Below are 26,772 nucleotides of genomic sequence, written 5' to 3'. Positions count from 1 at the left end.
ATTTGTGGGTACAATATTGCTCTTGGCTGTGTCGCTCATTTGCAAATGTAAAGTAACATGGGGAATACACTTTGGGCTTTGCTGCATTTGCTTTTCGCTGATTACATCCCTTTTGTACCTGTGTTGGCCACCTGTTTGTGGCACGGCTTTTGTTTGACTTTGGCCTGGAGGCGGCGTGGATGGTTCTTGCATCAAACGAGTATGTATTTGTTTGCCTTTTGCGGTTTGGCTCGTTTGCAACAATTAACATATTTGGTCTGGAATTGTAGCCATTAAATGAATGCCAAAGTGGGAATAGGAAAACTGTTTGCTAATGTAATTAAGTTTAGGTGGAAACTCATTAATGTTGGCTGTACGTTGTCATTCATTCAACTCATTTTTCGCATCAATTGCAGCCTGAATGTGGCATAATTCAATTTCAATTTTCCACTTGCCACTCACTGCTGCTCTTCACGGATGGCCTGGCCTCTCTGCAATCTTTGCCCATCAAACTAATTGCAACATCAACGAGGGTCGGATGCGGTCACACGAAACTTTAATTTGATTACCGAGAGCCACACACAGATACTCGTTGACGTCCTCCACACAGCCACAGTCAGAAAGTGGGGCAGCTTGTGGGCTATCTGCGGATCTGTGGATCTCTGTAGATGTGGGGGCGTCTGTCAGGCGGGGGTCACGGCACCCACAAGTTGTCAGCTGGCAGGCGAAACATTTATTAGTTGTTACTTCTAGACAAATTTCAAAATTTACGTTCGCATTCATTTGTGCGCCGCTCTGGAGGGGTTGCCTCTTAATGAGTTTTTCGTGTCGAGGGTTGGAAATGAGAGCCGCAGCTCGTTAGGCCCCAGAAATGTGTGTAATCCCACTATCAAGGGATAAGCTGTGATGCAAAAGGAGTTCCCGGAAGAAAACCTTAAGAAAGGGCTCAACCCGCAACAATCGAAGCCTTGTCGTGTTAACCCAAAGAGGGATTTCTGTTAACGCAAACGCAATTAATAAACTGAGGGAAAACGAAAGCCCTTCCCCTTGATGATAAGCCCGAATCAATGGGCTTGAAACCATTTGAGTAATTTGTCTCGTTTTGTTGAATGAGAAGGCAGGCAGACACCTATTCGATTTGTTTTCACAGCTTTAGCTTTAGCTTTGGCTTCCACTTCAGCTTCTGGTTAGTGGCTGCTGCTGGAAATTGCATTAGCAAAAGCCATTATGACAATAACATTATTAATACGAATTTCATTGCACTTTGTATGCGCTACGTGCTTTGTATGCTAATTGCATTGCAGCCCAGACGGCGATGGAGCTTCGGCTTTGACTTCGACTTCTCGCTCGCTCAGCTCGCTACGCGTAGCTACGGCCCGAAAACAATTGGGAAAACTGTCAGTCATTGCCTCGATTGGCCTGCTGCGACTGTGGCAGGGTTTTGTGCTGTTATGAGATGATCCCCCACCCAAAAAAAAAAAAAAAACAGTAGGAAACGAAGCCAACTACAGTCAAGCTTCTGTACCCTAAAGCCAAAAGTTTTCCACTTCTGTTAAATACAATATGTATGTATGTATGTATGTATGTATGATATGTACTAAAATTATACAAACAAAAACCTACACTCAAAGAAAAAACACTGACATTTTAAAATCTACACAGATTTAAAAGTATAAAAATAGATTTGACTCGAGTGTGCAAATTGTAAAAAGCAAGTTTTTTCCCTTGTGTACATTTGGACATTTATATAAAAATATTTGATTTAAATTTATTTAATATCTAAAATAAATATATCTAGTATATTTAACATATTTGTTAAATATTTTCATTTTGTATTAAATAAAGATTACATTTAGATTAAATATAAATATAAAGAAAAATATTTCATAATTATATTAAATATTTTTTTATTTAATTTAATAATTAGCCACGGATAAAACTTGTTGAAGTTCAAGTTATCGAAGTTGCACTGTATTTAAGCAGACGCTGCGGCTGATTGTCTGTGGGAACTCAAACAAAAACTGAGCACATTTCAAATAAATCAACGCTCAATGCCAGAGTAGTACCTACGACCAGTTCTAATTAGAACCGGAGACATAAAAATCACTGGGCTAGGCTATCGCTGCCACTGGGTGGCTCAGAAGGTTTGTGGCATGGCTGCCACGTTGGTGTGTCTGTCAGTCTGTCTGTCCGTTTCAGCAGAAGTCTGTCGAAGCGAATGACTGTCTGACTGGCTAGCTGGCTGGCTGGTTGGATGGCTGGGAAATGTAATCTTTGTTGCCGGGGGGTTGATTTGTTTGCAGCAGCTTAATTGATTGCTCGACTGATGGGGCCAGACGAGATGATGATTGCAGTGCAATCCACCCAACCAACAACCACTCCCACCCAATTGGACTCCTGCTCCGATCTGCCTGGCAGCGGCGGGCATGTCAGTGGCACGTGGGCGTCGAATTGAGCTGGACACTGGTCAGAGTCAGAGGCAGCCTCATTGCCGCTGATGCTGACCCACTCTGGCGGGTACGGGCATTAAATTTACATGAGCAACAACAGCAGCGCAGAGCGGGGCGCACAATCAGGCACAATCGCCAGTCAAATGCACAGCCCCCAGCCAGTCATCTCTGGTACATCATCAATGTCAGAGCCAGAGCGGCAGATGTCCAGCGATTCACCTATGGGGACACACTCTTCATTTTTCGACTCGATGCCCGCCATCGATTGGGCATCAATGGGGCATCGTTTGAACAACAATTGTCAGCATAAACAGCGGCAATTTCATTAGCCCCAAAACTCAATGAATTCAACAAGAGCGGAATTAGTTTTAGTCAGCTGCCTGCCTGCCTGCCTCGAACAGAAATACAATTTGGTTAATTGAAAAACAGCAACAATGCCCATAGGACAGAGCCACAGCCACAGCCAGAGCAATGCATCGTCGGGGCAGAGTGAGGAAGCAACTTTTTATACTCGTTCAGTCGTACGAGTATACGTATATTTCTGGGGCCGTGAACTTGAACGAAACGAAATAAAACAATTTAACAAGAGCAAGAGCTGGGCGGGCAGCAACAATTAAACGGAATAAAAATACCAGAGTACGATTATATATAGAGGTACTCGTACGGCTGTATATATAAGCATTTTATTTGTAAGTATTTTTAAATCAAACGTTGGCAGCACGACGAGAGATTGTTTCTGGTGTTTTCAGTTTGAATGAAAATAAATCATTGAGAGAGCCCACCGATGGATGAACGGACGGACGGACGGACAGACGGCCTTGTTCTGCAACCATGGAGGGCCATGGATGGAGGTGCGAAACACTCTCGGTGGGCAAAGTTTTGACATGGGGTCTCTGTCTCTGTGTGCCCAGAGCGCACTTGCTCGCACTTTACATGCCGGAACGCCAGCGACTTAATACATAATTGTTTATGGGGCGAGCACAAAAGAAATATTCTAAGTACACACTCGTATATTGCCGCAATATGAGTTCGCTCTCACACAGCTACACCGCGACTACTCACACACACACACACACAGATACTGTGGGACAAACAGAGGCAGCTATGATATGAATTTCAATTTAGAGTACGTGCTCATGAGGCGCTCGCGTTTGGCGTCGCTCACGTAGCCGCTGTCGCGACGACGACGACCGCAGCCCGCTACCGAAGCTGACGCGGACGCCTGGCAGTTCCCATGCCACTGCCTCCGCTGCTGCAACTGCCACTGGAGATGATTACACATGCACTTATTAATAGAGCTCCCTGCAGCGGTTGACCCCGCCGTCCGCCATGCTGCCACTTCTGTGAATGAATTACCATGAATGGGGGCACGGTTCTGGCCATTGATGGCTCTGGTCGGAACCCCTCTCGAACGGCATCATAAAAGCCATGCATCAGCACTAACTGAACGACCCCGTGGCTGCCCCCGGTGATTGATATTAATTCAATTCAATAAAATGCCATAACTCATGCACACACTCACCCGCTGTTGCTCGTAATTTCCGTAAAGTTTATTTAAGGCTAATAAAAAATTTGAGTGAGTTTAATTTTTATTACCAACTTTCCTGACAGCCTCTGTGTGCGAACGGTTAATTTATCAAAGGCAAACAAATTTTTTAAATTAAAGAATAAAAAAGTTTTTAAATTAAGTCGGGCTGCAAATGAAATAAAATCAATTGATGAAAATTCCATCACATCTTAATTGCATTTTCAGACAGCTAAAAGCTGAAATTAGGATCAACAGGCTAGGACCATACTTCAAAAGCCCCGACTAAACTCCTTGTGGCACTTAGGCCAAGAGGTCAAGTGCGGAACTCAAGTCATTGTCTGACCCCCTGTCCTATGCCTATGCCAGCAATTTGCACTGATAATTTCCCATTATTAGAGCTGAAAGTGAATATTTCCGCGTTACCAGCGATACCAGCAAGTGACATCATCAAATGAGATCAGAGTAGGGCGATCAGGTATCGGGCATATCAAGGTCTTGTGGGAGCACAGAGTTCCCGCAATTAGCATAGCTTTTTCCAGGGTTTGCACATCATTCGAATCGTGCGAATCGGGCACCATCCAATGTGCGGTGAATGGAAAACCGTTTGCGGTTAAGAAATATACCCACATTCGCATGCGGAAATCCAGAAATTCATTATTAACATTATTGCGTCGCCACGCAGGAATAACATTTGCCAGGGATGTGGAAATGATTAAGGATGCACGTAAAAGCTGGCCATAAAAATATACAATTAAATTGTCTACGGGCATTTGATTTTCACTCGAAACGGTATTGCCCCACTAGCGCACAATCCCCATAAATATGTGGCTGTGGCATCTGTCAATTAAATCTAATATGTTTTAGTCGTAAAACGCACAAACGCTAAAACGTTCGTGATGTTAATCAAACCATAAAGAGCCCGCGACAAGTGCAAACACAATTACAAACAAGAACTACGACGGAATGAGGGCCTCGACCGTCTCCGTCCCGCTGGCACACGCCATAAGGCATAAGGCCCCCACTAAGCTGTCGTCGTGCCGTCGAATAATCTTCGCATTACAATGTGGAGAGCCCAATTTTATTATAATCTGGCAGGCAAATCAAAACACTTCACACCCAGCAAACAAACAAAGCGGCAAACAAGTTGCCCCCCGATCGCGTTCCGCTCCTCACCACACCCCACCCCTGACCATCGCCTCGGCGATTCAATTGAAAATTCGATTCCACCATTAATGGGTGCCCATAGAATAGATAATTGGCCATAAAGCTCATCTGTGTGCGTTGCTGGTCAAGCATATTAAAATGCGTTCCGCTGCCGCGCTGTCCCGCTGTCATATTTGGGCCTGGGTATGTAGTTTCTGGCTGTCTATTTTCGCCTCTCTTGTCTCATGTACGAGACATTTGCCGTAGACAATGTTAATAAACACAAATAATGATTTGTGTACAGGCATTTGGGCTTCAATTGCAGCTTAATGAAAACAAATAACAGACGATTTGCCTAGCTCACGAATGAAGGAAGGCGTTGGGAGCCAGCTGATGAAGCCAACAAAGTTCCGGAGAAGCAGAGTGAATGTCAAGTGAATGGATTTACAATTGAGGGTGTGACGATGACTACTGCTACTGGATGGATGACCAATTAAGCAAACAAGACAGTGGGTTTCATAAGTGTAGGTCAACAGTGATTAGTTCGGCCCACTGCCATAGGAGGCAACAGTTATAGATGATTTTAAAAGATACCCCCACAGCACGACTAACCAGTTGACCTGACAATACAGTACATATGTACATACATAGTAGAATAACTACTCCCAAATCAATCCGATGAACGAGAATTTAGGAAAAGATAACACCAAAATGGATTTGCTTTCTATGGAGAGTGTGATGGCAACTGAAATAGCACAGGCAAAATAAATGGCATAGTAAAAAGAAAAATAAATTTAAAATTCGGGTTTTAAATACAGTGTAAAAATACATAGAATTTACGCTGATTTAAACACTTATTAAAAAGAAAAGTTTTTTTAAATTATAAAACACTTTAAAATAAATACGAGTATAATAGATTAAACTTGAAGGAAATATATTTCATCAAACTATGCAAATTTTTAATTTGAATACTAAATATATTTTTTTTGTAAATGAAATATATTTAAATCAAATATTTTCATATCATTGTAATTACTACAATTTCAGGGCTTATTTCTATGGGTGCAAGACCACAGAAAAATGGAACAAAGATCTCCCAAAGCAACCCGATAAACGAGAAACACTATCAGTAATAGATAATCCTTAAAGTGACTGCCGAACCATTTAATCTTTATTAAACGTTATTTAAATATTTGCTCCAGCATTATGCGAAAGCTGCCACACATTTCCGAAACGAGATAAATACAATTGGGCATAGAAATTCCAACAAAGTTGAGTTCAAAATGTTGATAAACAACACTAGAAGAGCAACTTTTTAGCCCCGAAAATGCGCATCGATCCATGGCATCATGGCATCATGGCATTCACAGCTAGCGAGCCAATCGAGTGGGAATATATATAGTCGAAGGCCCTCGGCGATGAGTGGATGAGTAGTAGACGGTAGAGAGTGGCGCGAAGAGTGAGAATGCAAATTATTGCTACACTACAAATATGGCGTATGCGTAATATTCAATTAATTTGATTTTCTTTATGGCTGCTGCTGCCGGAGAGGCTGCTGCTTTGGCTGCTGTCGTCGCTCCAGTGAAAAGTCAATTAAGAATATACATAGTGCCACCCCGCTGCACGCTGCCTTCATTAGTTTGCTCGTTTGTTTGTTCAATGTTGGAAAAATTATTAGAGCTTCCCATTTGGCCTGTTGAACTTTGACAAGCTCTATTACAGCTATTAAAGCTGCCAACAAGTCAATGTCTCAGCACAATGGAAAATGGAAATGGAAATTGGAAAATGTGTAACCATGAGAGCACCCAGAAATGAGAGTGGAAAAACTTAAATTATAAAACGCCCTGACCTGCCACGTCACGCCTCCAGTTCCATATTACGCCGCTTATACCGCTCTATCCCCTAGTCTATATTGCGGTTGCATGGCAAACTAATTAAAACTTGAGCGATTTTCTTCAGTTGCAGACAGTGTTTGCTGAAGTTTTCCCGCTTTTCCCGCTTTCTACAGTTGTTATTTTCCTTTCTCCGCCTTATTTTCGTTTTCATTCATTTGCATTTGCGACTCCTGCTGCAGCTTTGGCTTTAATTTTTAAATTCATTCCCATGCCCCATTCCGTCGCGGGGCATGCGATTTGTTTGCTTTGTATTTTCATTAGCACAGCACTCTCTTGGCCGCAATTTCGCAGAGTCCTAAATTGAATTCTGCAGAGTCCGTTGTATAAATTATGAAATTAACTTCTTCCAGCCGGACCTTTGACGCAGTCAGACTTTTTTTTAATTGACTTCAGTTTTACAGGGGCTGTTTGGGCGTGTTAAGCTGTTTTTTGGCTTTTGTTTTTTTGGTTTTTGGGTGTTATGCTAAGCTGCAGATCTATCACGCATACGCAATGTTTTCACAAATCTCTCTCTCTCTGTCTCTCTCTATCTATCTATCAGTCTCGCACCAGTGTCAGTCTGTCTGTCTGTTTCTCTTGGTAAGCTGGCTTTCGAAAAAGTTCACTTTCCAGCTTGTGCGCTTTTTGTTTGCTTTCCATTGCCAAATCCTTTTTGCCAAAGCATATTCAACTTGGCTTTTAAGTTGCCGTTGCCATTCCCATGCCATCAGACCCATCTCCAGTTCCATTTCCAGGTACACCTACAGCTACAGCCATCTGCTTTTTTTTTTGTTTTTTTATCGACAGGCTGGTGGGAAGCGAAATGGAATGTCGAGGCAAAGCGCATTTAGTGCTCAATGGCCAGGTGTTGAGCCTGCTGCTGCTGTGTTATTCTTCGCTCCACTTGGGGCCTCTTCGGCCTCCCCGGGTATTTGGCAACGCTCCTGATTTGCATACTTTTCCAACTATTTTCCATTTTCCCCTTTTCTTTCCCCCAACCGCTTATCTCACGCTGAGTGCTGGCCCGACCTTCGAAAGGGTTCGGCTTGGGGTTACAGAGAGACAATTCAGTGCTCAAGTGCAGACGCACACAGCGTGAGTGAAATATTGGCAACCGACCCCCCCGACCAGATCTCCGAGCGACACTGGGCCATTAATTGCGTCTCGCAATGGCAACCGCAGAGCCGAGGCCAAGTCCAGAACAAAGGGTTATCTTGAGTGGAGGAACAGCAGTGATGGGCCCCCAAACCGCAATGGGGTGGGAGGAGTAACTGGATCTGAATGCGGCTATCAGATAATGTTAGTTAGTCGCTGCCAGTATCACCAGCAACGTAGGGGTTGACGAGCGCCCCAGCCTCGTTTTAATCAATGTTTCTCCCGCTCCCCGACGCGTCGGCTTTCCCTCAACATGTGTCAAAGTTTTCGCCTCAATGAGCTTTAAATATTTGATTTGCTTTGTATCGCTTTTTTTCTACATGGGAGTGTGTGACAAGTTTTCCCTCACTTTGCTGCCTCACAGCCAGGGGGAATGTTTTTGATTCGGTTTTTGCGGTTTCCGTTCGTGTCGAGCACTTGACGCGCTCCATATAAACTGAAATAGTCGCACCACATACACCATACGCATAAACATTTACACACAGATGTGAGCAGGAAACAAACTCTGGCTGGTACAGTCGATGCTTTGATACCCTTAAAGGTCCATCGCTCACATGGCAGCTAGATGGTATGGTGATGCGATGTTACTCGTACAAAATAAGATCTAATGAATAACAAATAATTGTTATACTTAGGTCGGAAAGTGTATACGAGTATGTCTGAGCAGGGCTATGGATAATGTGGGTGATGTGGGTTTATTAAAGGGCTGAAGGCTTCCTGCTGTGGCTTTGTCCATCACATAATTGTCATTGCCAAGTTTGGAAAATTTGTAACCAAATTGTTTGAACATTTTTCACACATTGAGTTGGTGTTTGTTTATGTCGAAGGCAGACTCGGAAAATTGGTGGCCGTTTTGTCTGTTGATATGCTGAACAGGCCGACGCGTCGGACTGACAGGCAATTAAAATCGTTGGTCACCGTACCAGAACCAAGCCCAGGCCCGAGGCTCAAAAAGCGCAGCGCCTTGGCCTCGGCGTACCAATAAATCAGGAGCGGGCGACAAGGCAAGGACATCAAACGGACACTTGGCTGCGGGCTGCCTGCCGTCCAAAAAGTGTGAGAAGGCACGAAATCGTGCTCCTCGCAAGGAATGAACAGGGAGAATCTCTACGGGTACGAGTATATATATATAAGTATATATGTACGTATAAATTCAATTAGAATTCTATTTTATTTTTGCGCTTTTCTTTTGGCGTCTTCTTATCGCTTGCAGCTTTTCTAATCAAGCGGACAGACGGCGGGCATTTCCTTCTGCCTTTTCCCCATGCCTCTTTTCTCCCTTTTCCTTTGTTACCCCATCTCTCTTCGGCGCGCTCTTGTAATTTGAAGTTGTAGAAAGGCCCAGCAAAGGGAAACGAAACGTAGGAGCCCAGAGGCCATCAAATCAAGCGGAAGGGAGAGCGGTCCCAACACAAGACTTTCACACTGCTTCATTTGTTCTACAGGGTGGGTGTATTGGTGTGGTTGCTTTTTGTATCTGTGTGTGTGTAAGCTGTGGGCTTTGTCGATAATTTTCTGCCTTTCTACACATTCAATGGCTGCCTTTGACACAGCCACGAACATCCTCAGCAGCGAGCGGTACAGCACCGAGGAAGACGACGACGACGGCGACGGCAACGCTTTTGAAACCACAAATTACATTGGAAATTCCTGCTTGATTGAAGTTGATTGAGCAAGAAAATGCCGACAGCGCCCCAGACTCCACCGCAGCCGAAAACATAGCACAACATCCATCGGGTGTCCCCCGGCTGGATTCGCTTTTGTTTGAACGCGCCTTAAAGAAAAGTTTTAAACACCTGTCGCCGTATCTGTCACAGCACTCTCTCACACTCTCTACCTGTGTGTGTGTGTGCGTGAGGCATCCCCCCTCTATCAATGTGTGTGTGTGTGGTGGATCGGCTTGCGGTTATTTGCCGCTTTATCATGAATTTCCGATACATGCCGCAAGCCATCGACGCCACTCGAAATTCAAAGTATCATAATTAATGAGCAGAATACACAGAGCCACCGCCCAACCTGCGGCACAGCTCATTTGTGCGCCAAAGCTAGGCGTGGCCATTGGCCAAAGTGTAATCTCATTTAAATTGCATTTCAAATGGGTTCCATGATTACAGAAACAAAAGAAAATAATTGCATTAATGCTGCATTCGCTTCTCTTTCGCCATCCATTTTTCACTTCCGCTCGGGAGCGGCCATTGATGTTGAATGGAAATTAAAGAATTACTCTGCACTAATTGCTGCAGTAAAAAGGATCTGCTATGAGCATTACAAAGCAGATAATTTTATTGCTAACACTTTGTTATATTATTATTACCAGCCCTGTACACAGATGAGCTGTGCAAGAAATACGATCTGATAAGCCAATCGTATGATTATCGCCACTGTACTGCCAGTACAGTATGATTCAGTATTGTAAGACAAATGTAGTGAAATTATCAGGAATATATGTATGTAAATATAATAGATACTGGTAATTGCCTAAACTCACTATCAAGTGTTATAACAAACTCAATTAGTTAATTGGCTTCGACGCGAGTGGAAAATTAGTTCTGTAATAGAGAATATTCTGTGCCCATTCCGCTTGCCCATCGTTTTGCTTAACGAGGAATCTTAATCATATAACTGATTAATTTTAACAGTACTCAAATGTCGATTACCAACAATTTTCGGTAGTTTAAAATTCAATTGATTAGCAACCATTTTCGGTACTTAAACCTAATTGATCAACAAACGTGTTCAGCATTATAAATGAATTATTAATTGATTTTGCATGAAATGACAAGCATAATAGAATGTGTATTATGTGAAAATAAAAATAGGCCAGGCCTCTTATTTTTCGCTGCATTAACGTACATCTTAAAATTAAGAGGGATGCCACATAAATACACCCAGAGAAAAAATTCCTGAAATTTTAATATTTACAACTAGTTTAATAAATTGATTTTTCATAAGTATGAACAAATTGAATAAATATATTTATTCATACTTAGAATATTTTTTTTGTATATATTTATACGTATATATTTCCTACAAATAAAATATTTTTTATTAATTTATTTTTAATTTTAAGTAAATATTTCATTTCATTATTTTTCTATTTAAAAAACCGTATATTTAATTTAAATATGGGTTTATTTCATTTTACTATTTTTATCTCTGAGTGTATATGTACATTCACATATGTGATAGTTGTAGCGTTAATTTGCGTTTCGAAACAATTTGATAACTGGTTAGAAATACTACTTTTCGATGATTGAATAGCTCCACCATCATATTCTAGAGCTGAACATAACAAATGCCACATTATTAAATTGTTGTATCTATTCGATAATTGGAAATAAATCACCTAGTTCCATTACTGTGTTTCCCCCTTGTTGAACTCCTGCACAGAGTTGAGTATGAATCACCTGCACTGATAACTGACACTATGCATTACCTAAGAACAACAATCATCCTATTCGTTAGCCGACTCGAGTGTGCAATCTCAGCACTCTTGAGCAATAAAATAACGACTCAGGAAACTGTTTTACAGTGCTGATGCTCACTGTCTTTCTAGCTAGGGAAGCTGTAAATGTTTTTTTGTATGAGCTGATTGTCTGATTATGGAGCTAATAGTGGATCCATAATGTCTAGAATGAACTGAACTGATGGGGGAAATGTGGGGGCTTCGAGCTTAAGCTATCAGCATCTCAATTCAAATGGGAATCTTATTGATAATTATTTTCAAATATTATTCATCATTATACTCACCATTTACTGAACTGATGCTGAAGATGCGTTGACTGAAGAGGCTGCCCCAGCTCGACCCGTTGAAAGCCAAGTCAACAGCCAAGCAAAACATTTGAGTGCCCACACACACACACATAGAAAATAGGGAAATCTTTGGGTCGACTTAGATGGTTGACTGTGCACTAGACGACACAAATTTGCATTCGAAATCTTGAGAGTTTTTGGTAACGCTTGAAGGCACTGCCAAGGCAAAGACGGGCGCCGAGTGAAATGCAAATCGAATAAATAGAAAATAAATAGAAGGCATAAGTAAACAAAATCACTCCGTGCACATAGACAGAGGACTCTCTTCTCTTATGCGAGAGGTAACCTTTAAAGAAATGACTTTGGCATCATTCCTTCCCCCCATTGTCATCATCATCATCGTCATCATGGACGTTCTGTGGATGCGTTTGTTGTGGCTTTAAGTGTGTAGCCCCAGGGGCAATGGGGATGTACGTACTCATAGAAATGCTGACGCTGCTGCCATGTTCCACCCTGAGGAGCTTAAGTCGTTATGAGATGACGATTTCTGTGCTTCAGGCTGGCTCTTCGACTGAGCTGCGACTGCCACTGAGCAGCGGCGAAATATCAACACTTCCGTACTATTTCTCAGCATCGCATCTCTAGGCGTATCAGCGTACCCTTACATTGGAATTCAGGGCTCGGGGTGATTCAGTGTGCGTGTGTGTGACTCTGTGGAACTGGAACTTGGCTCATTGACAGCGGCTCCGGCTCGTGATGGAGCAGCCCCGTCCGATGAGTGGCTGTGGCTCTGCCGCGACGCTGATTTGCTCGACAGTTCTTATTTATGTTATCATTACTCGTATCGCTACCCGTATCGCTACCGTTACTGGTTATTTTTCCCCTCGAGTGGCAAACTGGTCGAGTGGCCCTGTGCGGCGGCTGTGATTGTTGCATTTGGTCGAAGCACTCATTACAAATAACATGGACGGATTGTGATTATGACTTTGGCATTTTGCATTTTGCACTGAGCTCTGTGTTTTGTTTAGCTTTGTTTTGTATAATTTTCGTTTCGCATTTAATATAAATACTTTTGCCGTTTGTTGGCGGATTTGTTGGACTCGTGCATTATTTGCATGTTTAGCATGAAAAACTTTTTTCGAACGTGCGACGAGTGGCGTTTGTTTGTTTCCAATTGCGCGACAAGTTTATAAATTGCACCAAAAAATTATTGTAAAATAAAAAGATTACACAGAATTTTTAAACAAATATTTCTAGAATCTAGCGTATAGCGAAAACAGAAAGCACAACTGCAGCAGCAACAATAATTTGCGTATATTTGTATTTTTGTGAAGGTTGTTACATTTTTGATTTGAAATTGGACGCGGCGCGATGCGACGCGAGGCGACGAGATATATTCTTAAATTGGGAAATGCAAATGCATTTTCACGGCCCTGCAGTTGCAGTGGCGGCGGCGGAAGCGGATGTCTGCGAAGCACCCGACGGCAACGTTGCGTATACGCAATGGGAGGCGCGCGCGAAACGGTGCGAACCAATCGAGCAGTTCGATGTGTGTCTGTTTCTGTGTGTTCTGTGTGTGAGATTTACCGTTGTAAGCAATCAATGTGCCTGTAATCTCCAAACAATAATCATTTATTTGCCTGGCTGCTGCCTCTCCCTCTGATTATGCCTCTGATTCTGATTCTGCAACAGATTCTGCTGCTACGGAGCGCGCCTACTTCCTCTCAACATGCAACGGCTGCGAATGCCAAGCAGCGAGCATCGACCATCAGGCAAACGAGCGAGCGAACAAAACGAATAAACTGCGACAGCGTCGTGGCAACGCACCAGACGGCTAACAGACGAATGAACCGCCGAATTTCCATGAGCGCCGCACGAAGCTCGAAGCCCGACACGGACACCGCTCAGAATGTGCACGGAGCATATACAGAAGCAGAAACTGAGCGGAATGCCGAAAACCTTTTGCCGCCACTGCCCTCAACAACATTGCTACGCTTCCGTCCCACTCGCAGACGAGAGAGCTGCGCGCAGGTCGCACTCAAACCTGGCCCCCGTTCTCTGTCACTCAGGCCAGCACTCAGAACTCTGGCAGAGCAGAGCAGAGGAGAACGCGGGCGTTTGAGAGCGAGCCGAACGGAAACGTAACAGTAACGTAACAGAGTAGCGGCATGTAAAAGTGTGTTATTGGGTTACACTTACAGCGCTGTTATTGCTCTTCTGGGGAAATGTTATGCAAACGGCGCGATGTTCGTTGCGATTGACGAAATGTTACGCATACGACGCGATGTCTATGGTGCACGGGACAAGGGGACATGGCTCAATATTGGCCCGACGATGGCGCCTGTCTCTAAGCCATTAAATGCATGACAAATTTGGCTTGTCAACAAGCGGAAGAAGGCAAAAAAAAAAAAACTTTTCCCAGCCATAAATTAAACGCTACACAGCCCCCGGAAAAAGCCACGCAGAGAGTCGCAAAGTAAATTCCAATTAAAATTTCAGCGTAAATTCCGGAGAATGTAAATTATTCGAAATGAAGTCGTCGGCGTTAGTGGGTTCGCTGGTTTTCGGTTTGACGGTGTTTTTACGTTTGCGGTTGCGGTGTGTGCTGCTGCCTGTCAGTAAACACCATCATCCCCGTGCTCACGCACAAACACACACACACACACATGGGTAATCACCCCTTTTTGAGCATTCATTCAAATTGTTTGTCTTGGCTTGACGTGCACGGGTGCGCTTACTGAATCCTGTCTGAAGATCCGCCAAAGGAAGGAGCCCAGCAACTTGAAATTGCTTTGAGGGGGGGAAGCCTTTAAGTAGACTATAAATACCATCATTCCGTCACACACACACACACACATTTAATATAGTGATGGGGGGCAGAAAAAATAACGCCTTGCAGCCATTTTGACATCAAACGTCTTCACCTCTCGGAACTTGCATGCACACAAGCACACACATCCACATATTTATGTATCTGTATGTGTACATAAATCCATATATGTTTATATATATATATGTATATATTGATGGCTGTCAGGAAAGTCTGGCAGCGTCAGAAGATATGCGCACACACGTGGGACTATTAGACTTCAATAAATTCAATTTACACAAATTTCAAATCCAAGTAACGCACACCCCACCCAATGACCCCCAACGCCCACAACGCCCAGAGACCCCACTCAACCCTCAGAGAGCAGATTGTGCCCGCGGCACAAGACGCAACCTGCATCCACAAACAAATCAAACAGCAAATACATAAAAACAAGGGTAGACTTTTGGGATAGACTAACGACGAGTAGATGCTCTTCATGGCCACCTAATTGCGCCCTCGGAGGTTACCACAGGGCACCACATACCCTCAATCCTCTTTAGGGCATTACAAATGTTACTCCCGAATAAAAGTCAATCTTTGTGCCAACTCTCCCTATAAACATGCCCCACCCCCATCCACCCACCGACACAGGGAACTTTAAATTGGGCGCACAGAGTAAAGCAAACATCAAGGGACCCCGGACCCCGAACCAGGCGGCTCGCAAAGATTTTGCTCTGACTTTTCCCAATGATATTGGCGGTATTCGTATATGTTGGGAGCATTCGCAAGGGAAAGTATTATCACAAATATTGCTGTTGCATCTGTGAAGCGTTTTGGCGCAGGCTCTTCAAAGTGGCCAGAGAGAAGCTGCACAAAGCGGATTTAAGTGGCAAAGAACCTACCAAATTGCCAGGCGACTGACGTTTCCTGTCATACCCTCTCAGCGGAATTCGACTGCAGCTCAATATGCGACATGCGGCAAACGAAAAGGCTCGGGCCAAACTCGAACGCGACGTGGCATACGGGTGGCATAGAAAATGACTTTTGATTGACATGTTTGACATTTTGCACGACTGGCAAAAATTCCAGGCTGAACGCACGACCACGACCACGGCCTCGACCACGCCCACGTTTATTGCATTTTAAATGCGTCAGCATTATTTTGCAGCTGTTATTCGATTGGGGTTGGGGTTGGGGCACAGACACATTGAAATTGGAATTGGGAGAGGGTATGGTGTGGCGCTGGCAGCCATTACTTGATGTCTTGCAAATTGAAAAGCTTGCAGCTTTTGGGAGCCACTATCCAATTGTTCCAAAACAAGAAAATAACGACAAGACTCTCGCCTTCGATTTGGCCTGCGCATGCTTTCCATCCGGCAAAACAAAGAATTCGACAAAGCTTGCCCGAGTTTGTGTGCAGGGGAGATACAGTAAAAGAAAACTCTTATGCTAGTACACACAAACATTTGCACAGTTCAATGCACAATTGATGTGGCAAATGGAATCGGAGCTGCTAGAGCAGCGACAACAATGGGGCGAGCATATGAGTGGATTATGGGCCCCAGCAGGCACCAACAACCGACAACGGATCCGATCCAATGCGATTCCATTTCGTTTGCTTCACCAAATTATGGCAAACATGCGGTCACTCATGGGGCGACCGCTAGGGGTGGTGGGGCTGCCAAAAGGGCCACTAATGATGAGTCCCATAGTCCATTAGCCTGGCCATGTCAGCAGCAGTCAGAGACAACAACGTCTGCCACATTGGCCATGAATCGGTCAAAGGACATGGCCCCCATTGATCGAATGAATTGAATGCAAAATGCTCAGCCGCAGAGCCATTTCTACATAGCCTTGGAACAATCATTCAATATTAATTTTTTAAATAGTCGTGACATGTTGCTCCTTGATTTGGTTCGGCGCATTAGCCATAGCATACTTTTCAGCGTATTCCACTGCCGAAGGCGTGTCGTTTGGCTTTTACCGATTGCCATTGATTGCCGCCATGGGCCCCAGCTGTTTGACAATTATTCGTTTACATATTAAAATTATAATGGCCGGGGCCAGAGCAGATTACTGGCCGAAAATCGTAATCGAATTATGAGCAATTGGTTGCGTTGCGGCAAAGCCATTTAATTGACTTTTGCGCTAAACAAGCGGTCGAACAACACACAAACACAATAACAATAATCGTCATAAACGTGAACATAATGTAATATGTATTGTAGATTGTCGTGTGGTTGGCCAGGGCCTGCGCCTTGCTCCATCGCATCAGCAGGAGCCCAATGCTGGCTGGCTGGCTGGCTGCCTGGCTGGAGGTCTGCTGGGGGCAACTTCCTGGACATTTAGGCACCTGGGGAAACCAACTAACATGGAGCAACAGAAAGCCATTTGACTAATGGATGTTGCCGCTGCGCCCGGCTGTGCCCTGGGCGCCTCCCCGTCACGCTCTGGTCCCTAAACTCCGAATCTCTGGCCGGCTTTCAGTAACTGTATTGCCTTGGCTTTGGTTCTGGCTTTTGGTTTTGGTTCCTATCTATGGCTCCTGCCCCATGGCCATGTGTGAATTTGTACTGCTGTGTTTCTGTGTGTGTGTGTGTGTGGTGTGTGTTTGTGTGTGTGTGTGTGAGTGCGTTGGAGTCTGAGTGTGTGATTTTGCGCGAAATTACGGGCACGTGACAAAATCAACAAAATTAATTAATAAACTTTGCCAAGAATTTCCGTTGCTGTCGTCTCATGTGACAGTTCTCATATTGCCAGCAATCTGCCAGTCTCGCCTCTGAGTGTGTGTCGTCTGGGCGCAAGTGCTTGTGGCAGAGCGTACAGATTCAGATACAGCTACCCGTACAGACTTTAATGTAAGATATTTCTGTAGCTTTGATGCCGAATTCGGTTGCATTCCACAGCAAGCAACTTCTATCTCACTTTGTATGATGGCATTAGTTTTGGAATGTTGTTCATTAAGTCTTTAAGCAATTAAATTCCAAACTCCGGAGAACTTTTGCCAACCAGAAACGAAGCTAACGACTCTATTGGCAAATTGGTTTAGGCCCAATCAAAGCAGTGCCAAACATTTCTGTGGCTTCTAAAAGATACGTACCTCGGAGTTCGCAGAGCAAGGAATTCTCATGGATATTTCTGTTAATTGCCAGCAACATTCCTCGGGGGTTGATGTGCCTGTGCCGAAATGTACGAAAATTAATAAAGGCATTGCTCTCTCGCCTGGTGGCATGCTTACAACTGATACTACAACATACAACAATGGCAACCACCAGTATACGTTTACCTACTTAGCGGCACCAGCCGGCCTCACCTTTTGCCACGGCTACGACCAGCACTCCTCCTCCCGTTTGTCCAGCCTCTGCTCATCCCGGGAAAAGAAAAAAAAAAACCATAATTGTGCTCTTTTTTATGTGGCGTGGCCGTCTACAACATTTTCTATGGCTGTCATGTTGATATTACATTGCTTGTAAGCCCCTTGGCTTGCGCGCTCTCTTCGCACTTCTCTACTTCTCCTTTCGACAGCTCAACATTTTTATTTTATTATGCTGCCTGCATAATAATGCCACGCCCAACGCCCCCATTCTCCCCGCAATTCTCCGCCACTTGCCCCGCCTTATCTGGTGGCTCATAAAAATAAAGCGTTGCGCATTCTTTCACGCCATTTGCAGTTACTCTGATAAGAACTAGAGAGCTTCTTTAGCTTCTGTTTGCTCTGAGACTCCAGCTGGGGCAGCTGTGCTTAGCAGCCAGAGCGCTTTTGGATGTGGGGTGTATGAGTGGGTGCCGGGTCAAAGGTCAAACGCAAATGCCTTTTGTTTTGATATACGCCTGTCAATGCTCCAGCGATAACTGGCACCAGGGCCAAGCTCCCACTCATAGTCCCACTCCCACTCCCAATTCCAGCTACCCAGCAGCTCCCGGCTCCTTCTGTGCGTCATTATCAAGTGCAAATAATAAATCATGACAAGCCCGGTCTCTGAACGGGAAGACGGAGAGCTAAATGGAAGGAGCTAGGGGGGGGCTGACTCCAATATATATACATTTTCCTTTTGTTTGTTCATTTGTTTGCTCAGCAGATTCTGCTACATCGTGTGTGGCAATGTGTGTTCTGCTTCTGTATCCGTGTGTTTTCTTTGGCTATTGTGCGGCATAATTAATCATAATTTGTGTGCGTTTTGCGGCAATTAATAATTTGTATAGTAGGACTCACAGCTGACAAAGCTCGAAAGTTGAGATACTCGCAAACACACACACACGCACCACACATAATAAGTGGCCGCAGCTCAAAACTTGCACAAGTATATAATTAAATTTAAGAGGCCCCTGATAATTGCGGTCGTTTGCTGTAATCTATCCCCAAAGGGCTGGCATTATAGTTGCAAAGAACTTAATCCAGATTTGTGCTCAATGAGTCATAACTGTGAGCAACACACACGCACACGGACACTCGCACAAGGCAGTGCTATCGATGGTTATATCTGGAAAATGTCTCGCAAATTCCATTCTATATTTCATCAATGTCAATGCATCTGTACATTTGTGACCCAGTTATTAGCAATCTACATTTAAGAGTATGATGTGGTTGTTGCAACAGACTGAATAAGGCATTTTCTGCAACATAAATGGATAGCTGAGATCTGGAAGACTTTCAATCGCTCTACTACTTCAAATTACAACCAAAAAAATTCCATTTAATTCGTTATATTTTCTTGTTGCTAATGGGTATACAATAGTCGGCTCTGTCGTTCCTCCTTGCGGCTTCTGTTGCCGTTGCTGCTGCTGCTGCTGACTTTCACATCTGCCTCTCTGCTTGTGATGTGTTGGCATAATTGAAAAAGTTCAAGTGCTCGGATGCCAGTGCTGAAAAATGTGAATATTTCCCAAAGCCATGGCTCATACGCAGCGTTGCACACTCCCTTGCCCTCTGCACTATGCCTTCTCCCCCTTCTCCTGCTGCGTGTCTGTTTATTTTGAGTTTTGAAATGAATTGACTTTCAAGTGCGCCACAATGTTTTGGCTGTCTGGGTGCTGCTCTTGCAGTATCTCTAATGTTGCCCGTGCCGCCGCTGCTGCTGCTGTTGCTGTTGCTCTCACTAGGGCTGTTGCTGCCGCTTTTGCTGCTGCTATTGCTTCTGGACTCCCAGAACAACAGGCAGCCGCAACGACAACGATAGCAACAGCAACAACTGAAATGTTGCCGGTCTTTTTGTTTTGATTGCAGTTGGGGAACATAATTTATTGCAGCGCACTGCCAAAGCAACCAAAGTTTGTTCACTCACTGCCTCATGGCTCTCGTGGGAGTAGCAAGCGAAAACAAAAGGCGACGTTACAGCAAGGTTACAGCAACCGAAACTATAGATACTCTTCTTGTATATCGCTTGTTCTCTTCGTTCTTCGATTTTAATTCAATTTGGTAAGATTATCTGCAGAAACAGAATAGTTTTTCCCTTAAATTAAGTTAAACTTAAGTTAAAATCAAATTAAAGTTATATATTATAGCCAACCGAATAACCTTATGCTGAGTCTTGAAGACTGAGATTTAAATCTGTCGAAACAAGGCCCTAAATCCTCTTGTTCGTTGAGGCTACTTTATGCGGTAATGCTTCCATCTCTACGATGCACAACAACTGCTCAAGATCATAATACCCCCGGCTATGGTGTATAACAACTGTGGACGCACTGCCAGGCGACTAGAACCAGCAAGCAAATTGGAAATAAACATGAAAAAACATCTCGTACCAACCATCAGTTCATCTCTTTCACCCCTTCTAATGCTCCTTCTCTTTCTGTAGAAAATTGCGTGGAAAGTTATTTTGCATGCACTCCTGTCGTTTATTTGAGTTTCGGTTTGTTTTCCGAACTCTCTCGGTCTCTTTTTGCTGTCGTGGCCAACTTGTGCTTGATTTTTCAATTTTCCTGCCAGGGATTAAAAAAAAACGCCCTGCCACTTGATGCATTTTTTTCTCACTTGCCCCCTTGCTGGGTAGGGAGTGTAGTTTAATTGACTGATTATTTCAGTCAGCAACTGGCAACCACCGCAGCACTGAGCAGTCGATTACTCTTACTTATACGTGTACGGGTATCGGGTGTGTGTATTACATGTGTTCATTACGGACTCCATGGCGATATGCCTGAAGGGGAGAGAGGTTGGGAGGGCATCGACTGGATGCCAAATGAGCTTCAGGAGTGAATGGAATGGGATGGATATTGATGGGAAGGCTTAAATCAAATGTACGTAAGTGAAGTTATCAACAATGCAATTGCAGCCGAAAACAATGGCCAATGCAATCAACAATAATAGCCACAAACTCAAACATACACACACACACACACACACAGAGGCACGCCCGAGTGCATTCAGATTGTCCTGGAGAATCGTTTCGTTTGTTTGCGTCTCGATTGGTCCAGCTAAGCCAAAATCAATTGAGTCTGGACAATGCAATGCAATGAATATTTTCCATCAATACATGGGATCAATAAGGCATTAGGAAACAATGGCACTGCAGATAGGAATATATATTGTCGTTCAGGCGTCATTAGTATTGTTCTGCCAGAATGCTATGACATTTCACTGCGGAATGCGCTCCTACAAACCCCACAATACTATATTAGATCTAAGATCTAACAATGTCAATAAGCCCATACACCCATCTAACAAAGTAACTCTGTTGTATTCCTTTCAGGAGCTAATAAAATGTATGTAGCTCTGCTTTAGTAAACTCATGTACCAAGCCATTTCGACTGAAATCAATGAAAAAAAATTATAATTTTGTCTTGCTACAATTAGCTTGAAAATCTGCCAGTTAATTATTGCACTACAGATGGCCAAATATATTCAAAGTATCGATTAATTGGTTTCTCTTGTTCAACTCTACCAAACGTCTGCACAATTTTTGGTCTGCTCTAACAAATATTGATATTTCCTTTGGGTAACATAAGAAGTAAACTTAACCTTATAGCCTGGTCAGCCGTGCAACGTTTCTGACCCTGGAAGTGTTAACTCAATTTAAATAAATTCAACTATCAACTCGGTGAGCTTGCCACACCGAAACACTTCGTCCTCGAACACACCCATCCTCGTCCTCGTCCTCATCATCTGCCCGTGTGTCCGCCTCATAGAGAGGCAACGCACGTTTACACGTTTCCAGCGCACGACGCCATAAAATGGAGATTACCAGCGTGGCATAGCGTTGCTCCCTGTTCCCATTAAATGGTGAGGAGTAGAGCCTCGTTTCTGGATTTAAGCCCGGGACCGGTTCTGTGCCTGTCATGTGCAAATGAGCCAAATGCCAGCGAGCAACAAAATGTAAACCGGTCTCGGGATGTGACTCCGGCTCTGGCTCCAGCTCCGACTTCGTCTGCAGCTCCAGCTCCAGCTCTGTGACCTTTTATTGGGTGGGAGGGGATTCGGCAGGAGTGTGAGTTGCGAATCCGGCCTTGTTTATGGCACATTTCTATTCATTATGAGTACTTAGGTCCTGACTTGGCCCGGCACATTTCTTTTATTGCCCTGGCTGCTGATGATGATTTCCATTTTCATTTGGGCTCGTCCAGCTGCTGTCCAAATATCCCACATTCTACACCCTCTAATCGCTGGAGTTACACGCAATTAATTTTGCTTTGTAATTAACAAAGGGCTGCTCTATCTCCCTCTACGAGTATACCAAAATCTCGTTGGTATATCTCTCCCTCCCACACACATTCTTCCACTCGCTGTGGTTGCTTTGTGTTTTTTATGTCTCTGGTTTTTATAGTCCCGAGCAAAGTCCATATAATTTATTGACAAATTTGCACATTTGCCACGGGGCACGGGAGGAGGAGTGGTGGCCCCCGATGTGCGTCGTCGGGTGGGATCCAAGCGTGTGAAAATGTTGATTAGTGCAGTGCTCCGATAGACGCTAATGAGTTCGCCTGCCCGCGCAATGCCAACGAATTCCAATTCCAATTTCAGTCTCGACCCAGAGACGTCCAATCGGTCAAGTCACGCAAAAGGCGAGTCCGCCCACTAATAATAGCCAACGGTAATTACGCCCTCAGAGTTTTGCTAGCTCCGATGCTCCTGCTCCGGCGAGTGGCTGCTGCTCTTGTGGCTGCTCTGATCATGGCTTCTGTTCCTGCTGGTAGGTTAATTCTCATCAGGGCGCTTTGTTGTAGCAAATAATGAAAATTATAAGCAACTTCCGAATTTCATTATCGAAATTAGATGTTCTCCTGGAGCGGGAATGGGGTTTTGCGTGTGTTGGGTTTGCCAGCGTCTGATGGATTCTGCGGATGTTGCGCTAATTTGTCAACTGGCATAACGACGACAAACGACAAAGTGAAACTCATTGTGGGCGTAACCGGGCGTTGCCACAGCTCTTGGCCTTGTCAAATTCAAATTGACTCATTAAAAATTAAGTTCCCCTGCTGCTGTTCTGCGAGAACTTGGTTTTGCCTACCTCCCTCCCTCCCTCCCTTACCCCACTTGGTTTGTGAGTCACAAAGCAGCAGCCGGAGGAGAATCCGGAGCAACGTTAACCAAATGATAAATAGCAAAATTAGATTTGACAGCCGGGCTCGGCAAGCCGCGCTTGGTTGCCAGCACAAATTGCAGCATTCATCTTGATTAAATTTCTGGTTCTTTGCTGGAGTATTGGCCTGATTTGCTTGGATTTGCTTTATGACATTGCGCCGAGGAAATCTGTTAGCCGCTTAAAGCAGGCACTTTAAGTCTGAACCGCATTTTCCACTCCAAAAAAAACGTTGCCTTGCCAACGACCGAAACGCTTCTTGAGCTGTCATCTGCCAAAGGCTTGCCCAGACTGGTGCAGCCGCTTGCACCACTCTCGTCGTGGCACCACTTCGGCATTTTCTCGCATTCTTGTCTGGAAAGTTGTCTGAAACTGTGCGGACAGGTTGACAATCTTAAAGTGATCAATGCCAGCTGCACTCGCCGGGTACAACAATTAGCTTTAACTCCGACTGGATGACAAAGTGATTCTGATGCTATTGTTCATCTGGCTGGCTCATAAATAACATTTTTGCTGCTTGAGTGGCAGCGCATTCTGCTGCACACTTTTTGCGCATATTTTTCATGGAGCACATGTTGCACTTTCCCAGCAATCTCTCCTAGTGCCCCACCCAAGCATGGCCTGCCACTGCCTGGCACATTTCATTGTTCATCAGGAGCAAGGGCGCACCATTGCCATGGCTTGCGGGAGTTGGGGTGAGAGGATATGGGGCATGCAGCTGTAGTTGTGGAAACTGTGGGAGCCCTGGCACTAGCGTGTTAAATCAATTGGGAGCTTGTTGCTGGCTTACTTAGCTTCCGCTTCCGCTTGCAGGCATGCCACTGCAGCAGGCACCACATGTGCTCTGTGCATTTTCCTTTTGCCATTTTTCATATTTCTACAACCCCGCCATCCCTCCGCGCAGCTATGTACAGAATTGTTATATTGCCCTTTAATGATACCCCAGGAACATGCCAGTGGAGTAAGTCGCCTTAAAGCCCATTCGTTCATCCCCCCCCTGAGAGGTAGTGAACGGAAATGCTTCAGTAGGTATGGGGTCTGTCTCTGTCCCTGCTGATTTTTCGAATTTCTGCTCGATTTCCCAACAAATAATGCTGAAATATGCCGCAGCTAACTGAGCAAACAAAACCATTTTCGGTCAGCCATAAGCATGAAATGAAATTTAAAATAAAAAGCCAAAAGAAGAGGGGAAAATGGACAGGAAAAGGTAGCCTAGGCGGCCATTAAAAACCAAGGTCAACGTGGCGTATGAGCAATATTTTATGCCATTTACTGTGGGCAGCCAAGGACGAGAACCAGTTCGAGTTCGAAGGCGGACGGACAGTAGACATCTTTGATTCCACTTGGGTTTTCTTAAAAGCAAAGCTCTCTCGCTGTCTCTACTTCCTTCCGCCTTATCCATATCCCTGGACAAATCGCTTCCTGTAGCTATGCGACTCTCAGCGAGTTTCTTTTGTCACTGATTGCATTTATATACGTACGTTTATATGCTGCAATTGTGTGCGTGTTTTGTGTGGTTGCCCCTGAGTGTGTGTGTGTGTGTGTATTTGAGTTGGAGCACGGATTCCCACAATGTCAATCAGCGCCACGCAATCAGTTTATTCTGTTTATCAGCCAAGCAGCTGGCAATCCGCTCTGGGCAGACGACAATGGCTTAGCCAAACACTGCAAATCCTTTGTGTACAACACACAACATGTATGCATATGTTTGTGTGTGTGTGTGTGTGTGTATCTGTGTGTCATTCTGTCGGCAAAGTGTAAATAAACAAATACTCGGCAAACCGTCAAGTGGAGCACTCTCGGGAAGCAGCCGGACAGATGGAGCAGCGGACCACCAACGTCTTGGCCACCTGAGTGGCGGGTAATAAAATGCGCATTTGTGCACGAAATTACGACAGTTTAGAGCTGTTGCTCCAGCTGCCAGCTGCCCGGGCCAGTAAACATGGCCGCAGCCCCCAGACCGTGTGAAGAGTGGGTCCCAACTGGCTTACTGTATTGGCTGAAGCGCACGGCATGAAAGTTTTCCTTGTGTTTTGGCCTGCGGTCGCAACGGGGCCAGCAAGTTTCGGGCCGAGAAAACTTGTTTTCAATAAGCTGCTGTCGGCTGAAACTGGGGAAACTGCGAAAATCAACAGCACGAAAGAAGTTGGCCAGCACTTTCTGCTCTTCCCTCTGGCAAGCTACACCAAGAGAAACGAGTGTAGAGTAGAGTGTAGAGTGTACATTTTCCAATGGAACTTTTAATGTGCCGTCGAAATGCATAACATATTTTATTCGCGCATTCAATACGCCAATAATAATGTCCTGATTTGACGGGTATTGTATCTTCAGCGAGTGTATTCAAGTGTATTCACACAGCTTCCCAGTCCTGGACAGGCAATAAATATGCATGAGTGGCATTAGGTGCCCTCTCTCCTCGCAACTCTCCTTAGCTACTTTCAGCGAGAGTGCAGGCCATAAACCCATTCTCCAACGTTCAACGTTCGGGGCAGGGATGCTGGTTGGCTGGGCCATTCATTTATGTGCTGGCAACTAGTATTTTTATTGCATATTTTTCGGGGTACTACGCAAAATTAATTGCACTTGAGCTATGTGCATTTACCGTAATGAGCTCCTGAAGAGGGAGCTAGTCTGGCCCGGCCCGGACTCCCACAGGGCGGCAGCCGGGATATACGAACGTTCGGTGGGAGCCAAGCGCTTGGCTTGGCTGCAATTAACTTTAATTACGGCCACAATTGTCGCCAAGCTACTGGAACCTGGATGGGGTCGAGCAAAGGGGAAGTTTGCCGATGTTGTTGCTCGACTTGTTTAACAGCTACTTAAATCCGGGTGCTTTTCAATTGTTGCACATACTCGTACCCACATATATATTGCTCATACGCCCCGTAGTAAGTGTGTGTGCCTCTATGCGCTTGAACGCTTGGGCGCTTAGCTCCGGCAGCGGCTAATGGAGTTTCACGTGTAGAATTTGGGGCCCAACCTGAGGTGCCAACAGTGCCTTGCCCCTGGTACTCCCCTGCATCCGTTGGCAGGACTGTTGTAGCAAAGTACTACATATATATATAGTTTATACTACAATATACATGTATATATATTTATGGCCAAATGCACATGGCAAATCACGGCTAATGATGATGTTGCTGCACTGTGTGCCCTACGCCCTGCACCCATGGGAGCTCATTAAGCTGTAATGCCAATATGGGGAGCCCTTGCTCTGCCTCCATTGTGCGGTGCGGCGTAAGCCTGCAACAAGTCTGCAGCAAGAATATGCCTTTTCGTTTCATATTTGCATTGTTTTCGTTGTTAATTAGCTTCATTTGTGGCAGCTTTTTAGTTAATTTGAAGGCCAAAGAGGTCTTCTGTACTTCTGCTATCCATCAACCAGGAAGTACATCTCAACCAAGAAGAAACATTCAGCCAATTAGTCACAAGTCGAAACTGTTTCCGTTCGCACAGTAATTTACGACTTAAGGGGTTTATTGTTAAATATGTATTAAGCCCCACCAATTAAGCATGATTCCGATATGCATTTGCATCCGCCAGTCGCCGCCAGCCGGTATTCACA

At 44.6% G+C, this 26,772-nt stretch overlaps 1 long non-coding RNA gene across 1 annotated transcript in view; it reads right to left on the bottom strand.

The window, feature by feature from the left end:
- LOC121403812 overlaps positions 1–12,945 on the bottom strand; it is a 34,015-nt gene extending 21,070 nt beyond the window's left edge. Inside the window, exon 1 of the long non-coding RNA XR_005967472.1 lies at positions 11,880–12,945. This is a non-coding gene — a long non-coding RNA (uncharacterized LOC121403812). The remainder of the gene's footprint in view (positions 1–11,879) is intronic.
- Positions 12,946–26,772: the final 13,827 nt, after the last annotated feature.

Source organism: Drosophila obscura, unplaced genomic scaffold (genome assembly GCF_018151105.1).
Source record: "Drosophila obscura isolate BZ-5 IFL unplaced genomic scaffold, ASM1815110v1 contig_150, whole genome shotgun sequence".
Taxonomy (NCBI): domain Eukaryota; kingdom Metazoa; phylum Arthropoda; class Insecta; order Diptera; family Drosophilidae; genus Drosophila; species Drosophila obscura.
This window is presented reverse-complemented; position numbering and strand designations above follow the sequence as displayed.